A 12,155-nucleotide genomic window follows, 5' to 3' on the forward strand; every position below is an offset into this window, starting at 1 on the left:
CAGTTTCCTTCAGAGGCTCCGCACACGCACACACACCCCGGGCTCTCAGCCTGCCTCCTGCCAAACTGAGACGTGGCTCTGGGAGGACCAGCCCTGGAGTGACTGTGTCCCAGAGAAACGTGGGTGGGGAAGGCACCCTGAGGTGTGAGCACTGCCATTTGCATAAAAATGGGAAAAGGAAAAGGTCTCTAGCTTCTGTATATTTTCAAGCACTTAAATACAAGGTTCAAAGGAAATGATGTAACAGAACTTTTCAGCTGCAGTTTTGATTTAAGGCCTGAACAAGAGTGGCCGGATTTCACACCCAGTCACCTCTCCACATGGGGGTGGGGGTGGGGGTGGGGGCAGGGGGCGCACAGACAGCAAAAAGACACTTGCTTTCACAGCACAAGGTAGCTGTTTGGGTCCCACACTCGGGAGATGAGGTAATGGGCCTCTTTCGGGAGGAGGGGTGGAGGTGGGAGGGTGGAGCTTTAATTTTCACTGGATACCTTAAATTCTAAGAACGCCGTCTGAGTTTATTCTCAGCAAACTGGTTTCTCTGCTCATGTATCCTTATTTCTTAAAAATACAAAGAACCACTCTCCCACCCACGACCTGCCTCTGTGGAGCTGTTTATCACCCGGTTCTTTCAAGTCTGTGTGTTTACGGAGGCGGTCGGAGTAGAAAGAGGCTTTGCTGAAGCCTAAGCCTTCCGAGTTTCTCCAGACGGGACTGAGGGACGCATATTGGATGTGAAAGGAGACTCCTGCTGCCCTACAACGCGGGGAGGGGTCCCGGGGTCCTCCCCCCGAGACATGCATCCCCCCCCTTCTCCAGCGCGTGCGGCCAGGAGTTGCAGGGCTGTGTCAACGCCGAGCAGATGGCACTCGTCACCCTGGCTCTGCGTCTTTCTGACGTCCCCGCAGAGACGTGAAATAATTCTTTACGAGATCAGTCCATACCTCGGGGGGCAGAAACTCCGGGTGATAAAAGCACAATTTCCTTGCCGCCCGTCATCAAGTGACTCCAGCCAGTGCCGGGCCAGCCAGATAAGTAAGTCAGCGGGGCCTGTGGTGGCACGCCTCATTATGCTCTCTGGTTCTGGAGGCGTGAGAATCTCTGCAAGTCAGCTTCCCAGGGTTGTATAGGATGTGTTATGGCAGAGACCTGAACACCGGTGATTTCATCACTAGCTGCAGCACCATCCCAATGATGACAGTTGCAAAACGTTTATCAGGTGCGAGCCCTGAATCCCGGCGATACCGAGAGTGGACTCGGGTCCACCCCCTCCCGCATTAAAACACGTGAGCGCAACTGAGCGGAAAGTTCCCTCCGGATGTAAGAAAGTGATGTCAGGTTTAGGAGTGGTCTTATCTAACATTGCTAATACTTTTGGGCGAAATATAAATAGACCCACGTTGGTTAAGGTTTCTCAAAGATTTATAGGAGGCAAGTTATATGTACGTTATAGCATTACCCCAAAGAATACTTTCGGAAAGGATTGTTTTATGTTACTATGTACTTTTTTCACTCAAATGTTGACTAGACTTCTTGTTGTCTGGTCGGTTGGCACAAAAGTACAGTACACAGGCTGCAGGGGACGACCCTTGTGCCGTGTGTGGGAGGTGAGGGTCCTCGGGCTTCGTTGCTGGAAGGACAGCCCGCCCTGGAGTCACAGGTGCAGCCGTGGTGATTGTGCCGCTCGGGTGAACTGGCCTCAGGGTTGCACCATCGCTCATGACAACAAGAAGCGCAGGGGCTTCAGGCGCCCAGGAGACAGGCGCAGTTCACTCGGCTATAAAAGTGCAGTCATGCCAGAGGGACCAGGGGTAAAAGTGAGGCTGTTGTGGGCTTTTGAGGGGCAGCCTACGGGATGATGGGTGTCCGGGAGCTCTCCTGCCCAGGGACGGTTTACAGGATGACAGAACTAGAACTGAAACTGCTGGTGTCAGGTGTTCCCAGAAAGGGCATTGTTGCCACAACAGGCCAGTGCAGCGCTTTAACTGTTTGTAGGACGTGGGTTTGCGTTCAGAGGAAGATTTTTCTGCGGGACGTGAGAGGTGTTTCCCTCTCCTTTTCCTGGGACGCATGATTCTCAGTTAACACTGCTCTGGAGAGCTGCATGGCGAGACGCTAATAGAGCAGGACCCCGTGACTTGGCTTTCCCTGTTAGCGTCTTTCAAATTCAGACGTCTGCCTGTTGGAAGGTTTCTGTGACTGTGTTTTCACCCTCCTGCCCTCCCACTGGGCTGTCTCTGCCGGCTCGGAGGGAGCTGGCAGGTAGCACCTGCTCTGCCTGAGCAGCTCCGCTCGGGGCCACCACCACCCTGTCCTTTCAGACTCAGCAGCTGTCCCCCGGGGTCCACGCCGCAGGCAGAGGTCCGTGGGAGGCAGTGACTTGAAGACAGGCACAGGGGCTGGAGCCCTCACAGAGGTTTTTCTACTTCATTTAAAAGTGTCCTTTTTGTGCCTTTTCAAGCATTTTAAACATCTGCTTTTGCTAAGCTGATTGGCTTTTTTGCCTGTGAAAAGCTGGGAGCAGCGTCTCGCTGCCTCCCTTCTCCCCCTGCCTCGCTCTCCCCGGGGCGTGCGCTCTCCCCGGGGCGTCCTGGCAGAGCTGCTGACGTGGTTTCAGGTGGCCACAGGGCTGTTTGCCTGCTGTGAGGCAGGGCACTGCCTCTCACTGTCCCTGACGGCTTCCCAAGTACGGACAGCTACTGTGGCAGCCGAGACGGTGGTTAGGAGAATAGTGAGTGGTTGGCAAGTTTAAAAAGTCTCTGAGGAATTTGAACTCTGAAAAATAGGTGAGAGGAGGAGATTTAAAAAAAAAAACTTTGATGGGACAAAACAGAGGTAATTACAGCTTAACTTTATGGGACATTGCTGTGCCGGGCTGGGCAGCCATCCCATCGTGCCGTGAACCTGTGCACGGAAACCCTGCCCCGGTGTGTCCGGAGTCTGGCAGAGGCCTCGTCAGGTGGAACGTTCTGAAGGGCATGCTATAATTACGATATTGTGAGGTGGCGTTATTGCATAACTCAGGGACACGCCATTGTCGCCTACCCACTAGGGTGTTGCAAGAACAAGATTTGTGAGTTTTACTCCGATGGAGCTTTTCCAGTGATTAACCGCCACTCCCTTCCCGGACTTTTGGTTCCTTACAATGCAGGGTCACCTTCAGGACCACCGGGACCCAGGGGAAAGCGCTTCCCGCGAGGGGTTTGGGAGAATAGGTCCAGGGAACAGCTAGGGGCCCCTGGTTTCAGCCGAGGCCCCGCGTCCCTGACCGCTCTGCGCAGTGAGGGCACAGCTTTAACGCTCTGCTGGGGGCTGTCACCAGAGCCCAGGAGCCCACGGTGCCTGCCCGCTTGTCCGCATGGAAACAAAACCAAACCAGTTCAAAGCCAGGGAAGACTCTGGTCATGCAAATAGAAATTAGGGTAGAAATGCAGACAGACTGTGCTCAAACGAGGTCTCGTCTCACACTTGGCCAGTAATTTGGTCAGTAATTGTTCTAATATACAGATTTATGCAAACCTTTATAAGAGAAGCAACACACACTTCCTTCTGACACAGAGGGATCCTCTTGGGTTAAGTTTTTTTTTTTTAACCTTATGTTAAAACAGTACTTATTTTAAACTTTAACATTTTAAAAGGTTTTAAAATTAAAGAAACTATAAAATCAGCAGCTGTATAATCACATTTATGTATATATATGATCTTTTATGTTGAAACTTATAGTTTATTTTTAAGGCGAGGAAACATAAGCAATAATAGAAATTCGAGTTCTGTTTTGGACTGTGTGGGTTTTATGGTAGAAATGAGGGACCTAACTCCCAGGTAAGCTTGTTCCCAGGCCATGAATGCAGCGTCGCCGTGTGAAAAGTTCTGCGATCATGGTCAGCTTTGAGTGGTGCACCTGCTAAGTAATCTCGGAAAACAGCAGGGCAGCCAGGGACTTGCCGAGCAGGTAGTTTAAGATGCAGCCGAGAGTAGTTTTGAAAGAAAAGGTGAATTTGAGAAGAAGTAATAGGGACTTACCGGAGGCAGGCAGCGCAGGCAGCGGGAGGCGCGGTGGGAGGCGGACAGTGCCCAGGAGCAGGACTGTCTCTGCCGGCTGCTCTCACAAACTGAGCGGCCGCCCCGGTGGGAGGGGTTTAAGTGGAGGAGTTGTGCCCTCAGGGCCTGGAGATGCACCTGATATTCCTCCTGCCCGCAGCTACGATTCATGTGTTTGCTCCCACGTGTTTGCACCCACCGAGCTGCCTCAGAGCAGCGTCACCCATGGGCCAAGCCGAGCACCACTCTGTGCCTCCCAGAAGCTGCCTGCCTCTCTCGTGAGTGCCAGCGTAGCGCCATGGGGTGCTGGCCAGGCATCAGGACCACAGGGTCAGATGTGTTCCTGGTTAGAATAGAGAGGAACAGGGCGCAGGTCAGACTCCCATAAATATGTGATGTTGTAATGAAGAAGCACGTGAGCCCTTCCTCCAGCAGCTCCAGCGCGTGGAGGGAGCAGCAGGCAAACACCGGCATTTGGTCTGAACCACGTCTCCCCCGGTGGAGGCCACACTCTGGTGTCTTCTCCCTGGGTCTGAAGGAGACAGCGGCTGCCTTTCGCCCTTTACCCTGTGCCTGGCCGTCTTTGTCCTCCCTCGTCCTCCTCGAGAGCCGCGAGGGAGGGAGACAGGCTCAGCGTTTGCCTCCCCGCGGGGACCTGCTGGCGCTTGCCCGGGACCCGTCGCTGGCCTAGCTCACTGCAGGGCGGGACTGCAGCTGCCGTGGGAATCGCACACCCTCTCTACCCTTTCCGTTCTTAAAAATATAATAACTAAGACAATTTTTGAGCCCTTTTATCCCCTTCCCCACTTAAACTGCTTGCTCTTTCGTCCGTAGCTGTGTCCCACTGTTAGTGTGGCTGGAATGTGAGGTCAGTTTGGGGACGGGAGAGGAGGCTGTGAGCTGGGTCAGACCCGGCCACGTGTGGTGTTCCTGACACAGGGTCGGGCTTCCCAGGCACATACTGTGTTGGTTTTTTCTGTTTGTTTATTTCTTTAAAAATTGAAGGCTTAAGATTTCACTTGAGGCTTTACCATTGGGTTGAATTCTTTAAAAATATCTGTAGTGACTTCTGTCCCTATTTGGCATCGTGTGCTTTAAAGAGGAAAGTCTAACACAGGAAGCCGCGGGCCCCTGCTGCTCCCCTGGCCGCTCCGGGGAAGAAGCCGCCCGAAGCTTGGTGCCTTACCCGCTGTTGCGTCATGTCTGAGTGATGTGGGTCGAGAGTCTGGGCCGGCCTCCGCCCTGCCAGCTCTGTGCTCTGTGGGTGTTGAGGCCGTGGGTGGTGTCCAGCTGCAGGTGCACTGGACGGGGGACCCAGGATGGCTTCACTCGCCTGCCTGGTGTCTTGGCGAGGGCGGCTGGGTCCTCCCTCCCCAGGCCGTCTCCCTTCCGAGGCCGCTCCAGGAGGTGGTCAGTCTTCCTCGGCTCAGGACTCTGGGAGAGCAAAGGCCAAGCGTCCAGTCCTCAGGAAGGCTAGGCCCGTGGTCGGCAAACTGCGGCTCGCGAGCCACATGCGGCTCTTTGGCCCCTCGAGTGTGGCTCTTCCTAAGCCTTAGGAGTACCCTAATTAAGTTAATAATAATGTATCTACCTATATTGCGCAGAAGTCGGTATTTTGTGGAAGAGCCACACTCATGGGGCCAAAGAGCCGTGTGTGGCTCGCGAGCCGCAGTTTGCTGACCACGGGGCAAGGGCATACTTCACCTGCCCAGGTGAGAAGAGGGTGCCGGCCCACCTCTCAGCGGGAGGCTGTCCCCTCCCAGTCTCTCTACCCAGGGCACCACCTGGACTTTGTCTTGGCTGAGTACTTTGGTATTTACCTCCTGGATTCCAAGTAGCATTTCTCCATGGCTCCTTCCATTCCCTCCACCCCCCCTGCTGCTTCCAGTTTTGGGTGTTATCTGTTGACTTCCCTTTATGGAAATGAGTTTCACTCCTTCTCACCTGCCTTCCTCATCCCCCTAGATTTTCTCCACCTCTTTCCTGCATCGAAATCCCCGCTTCCTGGCTCCCACATGGTCTCTGTGGACTGACCCTTTATTTTGGTCATCCTGTCGTGGGCTCCTGAGAAAGAGTGCCAGAGAGGCAAGGTTTGGAGAAGGACTGATTGAAAGTGTCTTTGCTCTCCCTGCTGCCTGGTTGGTAGTTTGTTCGGCTGGGTAGAGAATCCCAGGCCCGGAGTCCTTCACCTGCAGGTTTGAAAATGTTCTCGGGGCATCTCGCCGGCAGCACTGCTGTTGAAAGTTTGGTGCCATTCTGATTCCTGATTCTTTCCCCCCAACATTTTAATACGAAACATTTCAAGCATACAGACAAGTGGTCAGAATTCGACAGTGAGTGGCCACCTCCCTGACATTGGACTCGACAGTGAGTGCTGTGCGTGCCTGCTTCCTGAGCATTTATGGAGTGGGGCTGTGCTGGGCACACTGCCTCCCTTAGCCGTCCAGCCTGCGAATGCCGGCTGCTGGGAGCCTGTTTGCAGAGTCGGGCAGCCCTGGGGGAGTCACCCCGTCTGAGGGCCGAGCAGGATCTCCAGGCAGCGTGAGGGTTGCCCAGCAGGGAGTGCTGCCCTGCGCGGTGCTGACAGCGGCAAGCTGCACCAGGGGACTAACGTGGTCAGGATTTCAGTTAAGCTCCTGCCTGTTGGGCCGTGATGGATCTGGGTGTGAGAGGATGGGTGTCCCAGCAGCACAGCCTGCAGGGGGTCGGTGCCGCAGGCTCCCACTGCAGCATCAGGTCTTTGCTGTGACGTGACACCTGTCCCCCTTGTGGTGTGTGGGCCGAAAGCCCGTCCTGCTTCTAAGGTGAGGCCTGGAGAGGGCTCGGCGACTCTGCTCCACCGTGTTGGGCAGCTTATCTTCCTTCCCATCCTCTTCTCTGTCACCACCCGTCACTGTCCCTGCCCTGCCCCTCCCACTCCCCTTCTGTCCTCTTGGCAGCACCGTCCTCACGGCTATGCTCAGTGCCAGCTGCTTGACTCAAGTCTGGGGTCCACCGTTTGCTCCCTTGTGACTTGGTGGTTACCTGGTTGGGTTACCTGGCGGCCTCAGCCGTCCTGTCGGAGGGAGATGTGCTGGGCATCCGCTTGTGGGTTTCCCCGGCTGGTGGGGGGATGGCATGTGTCAGAGCAGACACCTTTGTAGGAAACGGGTCTCTTACGAGGAAATGAGATGGTTCTTATCTTAATGGTTTGCTTTCCTTCTGGCGCTGCCTCTCGAGGAAAGGAGAAAGGAGAGGAAAACTCTACAGAAGTTCAGAGGCATCCTTTCAGTGTCTCTAACTTTACTTGTTGGAGAGCCCTAACCAGCTGCCAAGACCACATGTGTTCAGTTCTCGAACTAACACCCTCCTAAGGTTCTGCACCCGTGGCCCAGCCCCATGGGTGGTTCCTGGGCTGAGGCTGTATCTCAGGCCTCCCCAGACGTGAGCTGTGCCCTCGGGGATCGTGTGAGATGTGAGGAGCTCAGGCCAGTGGGGTGGGACGCAGGCCGGATGGCTGCTGCCCAGGAGCACAGGGTGGCATCACCGTGGGGTCCCTGTCAGCAGATTCCAGGCTCCTGGAGGGCAGGGCAGCTTCAAGTGTCTTATGGCAGCTTCTGGGTGTGTGCGTGCGCGTGCGCGTGTGTGCGCGCGTGCGTGCGTGCGTGCGTGCGTGCGTGTGTGTGTGTGTGTGTGTGTGCGTGCGTGTGCGCACAGATACATGCTCACATTTTGCTCACCGAGTTCTTGCTGAGAGGGCCGAGCGGAAGGGGACCCCAGCACTGTGCCCTGTGCCTCAGCCCCGTGTGCTCCTCCGTGACGGGGCTCCTGACTGGGTTGTGTCTGGGCTCCTGGAGCCCGAGTTCTGAGATGGCCCTGGGCTGACAGGCACACTTGGTGGCACTGTCCTTCCTCGTCCGTGTCCTCTGTGGGACGGCCGTGGTTTCCGCAGCCCCCCTTTCTGCCCGGGTCTCCGTGACGAGCAGGGTTGCCCTGTGGCCTGAGCTCTGCAGCTCGTGGCTGGTGTCTCGCTTTCAAGGCGCTTTTCCTGTGGACGGAGGCCAGGCCTGTCAGCCTGGAGGAGGACTCCAGGCCCTGCCCCCCCTGCACGCAGAGCCTACCAGCTGGGCTGGACCCCCCTTCTTGGACCAGGGGCGCATGAGCCGGCTGTGTGTGCCAGGAGGCGGGGCTGGCGCTGAGCTGTCTGTCTCAGGTGATGCCTTTGGTTTCTCACTTCAGAAGCCCTCAGACTATCAGTGGGTCGTTACCTCACCCAGCAGTCGAAAAACTCACCGCCCACGTGGTCACTTGCTTCTTGTTCCAGTGACGCCACAATTTCACTTTTTGTGGAACTGGAGCCGCTTTAATTCAGGGAGGGGCCAGAGGGGACCTGCCGCCCTCTCCTCCCAGGCCTCCTGTGGGCTGTGCCCTCACCTGGAGCCACCCCTCCGGACCTTAAGAGGCGGGGTGGGGGAGCGGCGGCTCAGGGTGTGTGGCCTGCGGGCAGCTCTGTGCCTGGCACACAGCCCGGCTCCTCCCTCCAATGCCCGTCCCCAAGGAGCCTGTGGGGCAAGGGGCAGGGAAGTGGATTCCTCTTGCCCTGGGGGACTGGCTTGGGGACACAGCAGAGCAGGGGAGAGGTTCTTGCAGGACCCTACCCCCCTCTGCCCTTCCTGTGCGATTGGGCTGCAGCTTTTGCTTCTCAAGTGAAACTTGAGACCGAGCTTTGTCTTCAGCTGGGAAAGTGATTCAGGGTTGGCACCAGGGCCAAGTTTTGAGGGTTCCCAGTTTCCCTGCCCTCGCCTCCTGTCCCCTCATGGTGAGGCGTCCCTGTCGGTGTCCTGTGGCCCTGTCCTCTCTCCACTGGGTCTCTGTGAAAAGGTGCCCTTCACCAGCGATCGCTGGGCCCTGGGCTCGGTCGCCATCGGTGCAGAAACCACTTAGTTCAGTGGAACAAGGACAACTAACAAATGAGACCCCCGCCCCCAGGTTGCAGATAACGTCAGTGAAAACCATTACAACAAAGGAACCAACAGAAGACAGCGAGGGGTGGGTTTGATCAGCCACGTTTATTTCTCACAGATCAAGGGGCTGCCCTCGCCCGCTCAGGTTCTGAGCTCCCAGGCCAGGCAGCCCCCTGCCGGTGCCCGTCCCCCTGAGTGTCCGACACTGTCCCTGCTGTGGTGCTGCCCTTTCCCTGCCAGACTGATGGCTTCAGGATGGAATTATCAGTAGAGGGAGGCAAAGATGTTTGCTCTTAAAAGTCATTTCTTATTTGGTTGTTTTAATTGAGGTCAAATTCACATCATAAAACGAACGCTAACCATTTTACAGTGAACAGCTCAGTAGCATTTAGTACATTCACAGTGTAGCACAACTATCACTTCGTCTAGTTCCAAGACGTTGTCATCACCGAAGAAGAACCCGGTCAGCCCATTGCCCCTCCCAGCCCGACAGCCGCCTGCACTCTGTGTTTCTGGGTTACTTCTCCGGGACCTTTCCTGTCAGGGGGTCATGTGACGTGGCCTTTCTGTGTCGGCTTCTTCCCTGAGCCTCGTGTCAGAACTTCATTCCTTTATGCCTGAACAGCACTGTCCACTGTATGGAGAGGCCACTTTCCCCTGTCCACAGGTGATGGACACGGGTTGTTTCCACGTTTGGCCACTGAGTAGAGTTGCTCCGAATATGCAGCAGCGTTCTGTTGGAACGCTTGTTTTCATCTCTCTGGGCCTGTGTCCCGCGTGGAATGCTCCATCCCATGGGGACTGTGTATGTGGAAGAGCCACCATGCTTTCCCAGAGCCACACCATCTCACACGCCACACCCCACACCCCACACCACGAAAATTGTACAAGAACTAGAAAAAAGGGACCCCCCACACCCACCAGCAGTGTGCAGTGCCGGGCTCCGGTCTCCACGTCAGCAGTACCTGTTATTTTCATTTTCTTGATTGCACCTAAACCAGAGGGTATCTCATGGCTTTGATTTGCATTTCCCGAGCGGTTAATAATGTTGAGCATGTTTCCATGGGCTTGTTGGCCATTTGTACGCATCTTTGGAGAAATGTCTGTTCAAGTCCTTTGCCCATTTTAAAATTAGGTTGTGTGTCGTTTGTTGTTGATTTGTATATTCTGGATTCTAGATCCTTATCAGATAAGTGATTTGCAAATAATTTCTCCCATTGTGTAGGTTGATTTTTTGTTCTCTTGATAATATCTTTGCATTGCCATTTCTAGTAATTTTTAAAAATTCTTTATTTTAATGTGTGCATATTTTTTTGGGGTAGGAGTGTGTGGGTATACACACATACATTAGATGGGTTTTCAAAGGCTATCAAATTCTTTTACTTTTAGATATTTGGTACTTTAATTAAACAGATTCTTTATGAAAGAATTCATAGTTGAATGAAAGCAGAAAGCATGTCAAAGTAATACGTGTTTAGAATTTATACTGTACGTGCATGTGTGGAAGCCATGTGAGACCTGTGTCATATGGTTCTATCTGTTATTTTAAGAGGTGAAATTCATAGTTTGGGTCAAAACTAAGATTGTGACAGTAACGGACATAGTGATATAGTTGTGTCTGTGTTAGTTATACACAGTGTGCTCAGGAAGTAATGTCTGTCCACATAATTTATTCTGTTGTTTTAGACACTTTGATAACATTTATGCTATTTCAATAGAAAATCTTTTTATGAAACTTTTTTTTAATGAAACTTTTAATTAGAAATTTTGCTTCCTGGAAGAAACCTACTAAGTGTAATTCCACATTTCCCAGCTTTGTTGCTGTCTGTTTTGCGAGCAGCATGCCCACTGTGGCATCGAGGGCAGGAGGCTGGTGTGACGGACGGGCCTTCTAGGTAGGGCTAAGGAGCGTGTACCTGAATTTCAGGTTTGCTGTGAGAGTGCATGAGCGTTTCTCCCAGTGACATGGCCCCAGGACTGCCTGGCTGGCTGGGTGTGCCCTGTGGATGTTTTTCCTGTGCCCGTGGTGAGGTGGCCATGGCTTCTTTGTACCTGTTTTCATGCTTCTGTCCTCTCTGGAGAAAGGCTGCCCAGCATGGACGTGTTTGTGTGGAGGCCACTCCCTCAGCCTCCGGGGGAGCCGCGGGAAGCCCCACGTGTGTCCTCTGAGAGCCGTGGGTGGCAGAGGCTGAGCGCCAGGTCACCAGCTCTGTGGGAAGCGAGCCTGTGGTGGGGTCCCGAGAAGTGACCCAACATCACACCACGTGAGAAAACACAGAGGCTCTGATTTCTTGCGCAGCAGCGAGACTTCTTTCAGGGCGAGGAAACTGCTCTAGTTGGGGTGCTGTGAAGAGCTCAGTGTAGGCCCTGAAGTGGGTTCAAGAGCTCATTCAGAGCTGATTCAGGGACGAGCGGGGCTGGAGGGGGACAAGCGCTCCTAAGGGCCGTAGGTGCGAAAGGGGGGTTAAAAGGGGTGGCTTGCTGTTTTCTGGACGGAGGGAGGAGGAGGCCAAGCTCTGCCCCCTCCCAGTGGGACCCCTGCCAGGCATGGCCAAGCCTGAGGGCGAGGTCATGGGTGGGAGGAGGTCAGGCAGTGGCTGGGGCTTGGCTGCAGGCAGTGTGACCGTGACAGGCTCTGATCAGAAGATGCTGCCCACACCCACCTGCCCTGGCTGTCCACGGCCCCTCTTTCCAGGCACCAGGAGAGATTCAGAAGTGGGTGGTGGTAACTTGGTTAAACGCAGTGGCAGGCTTGTCATTACCAAACGCTCATGCCCTGTCACCTGCACGTTTGTGCTCCGTCCTCCTGACCCTCTGGCCTTGGGCAGTCATTTCTTTGGGCTTGGTGCATTCTGTAGGTCAGGGTCCAAGACCCTCTGCTCAGTGAGGGGGTCTTGAAGGGCACGATCCTCCCGGCCCGTCAGCTCTGAAACGGTGTGTGGGGACGCTCTTGGGGCCCGTGGAGGCCTGGGCGCTGTGGCCGGGAATCCAAGGCCATGAGTCAGTGGCAGAACTGGTCCCTGACTTCCTGGTTAAGCCTTTAATTCTCCCGATTGCTTGTTTTCGCTTCTTTCAAGTTGTACTTGGGCCGCTCTGTCACCAGCTGTGGGCGGTTCATACACCAGCGGCCTGTTGCTGAGCAGAGCAGGGCGGAGTGCCCCTCGCCACACT

At 54.6% G+C, this 12,155-nt stretch overlaps 2 protein-coding genes across 4 annotated transcripts in view; one reads left to right on the forward strand and one right to left on the reverse strand.

Moving 5' to 3' along the window:
- Positions 1-4,219, reverse strand: part of ZNF750 (zinc finger protein 750) — a 9,385-nt gene extending 5,166 nt beyond the window's left edge. For both annotated transcript variants that reach the window (XM_006753036.2, XM_015560124.1), the window contains exon 1: positions 4,024-4,219. The gene's annotated coding sequence lies outside the window, so the exon portion shown is untranslated. The remainder of the gene's footprint in view (positions 1-4,023) is intronic.
- The window catches only part of TBCD (tubulin folding cofactor D), a 99,902-nt gene that overhangs the window by 36,103 nt on the left and 51,644 nt on the right, over positions 1-12,155 (forward strand). The gene's annotated exons all lie outside the window — the stretch shown is intronic.

The sequence above is a fragment of the Myotis davidii genome, unplaced genomic scaffold (assembly GCF_000327345.1).
Source record: "Myotis davidii unplaced genomic scaffold, ASM32734v1 scaffold211, whole genome shotgun sequence".
Lineage (NCBI taxonomy): Eukaryota > Metazoa > Chordata > Mammalia > Chiroptera > Vespertilionidae > Myotis > Myotis davidii.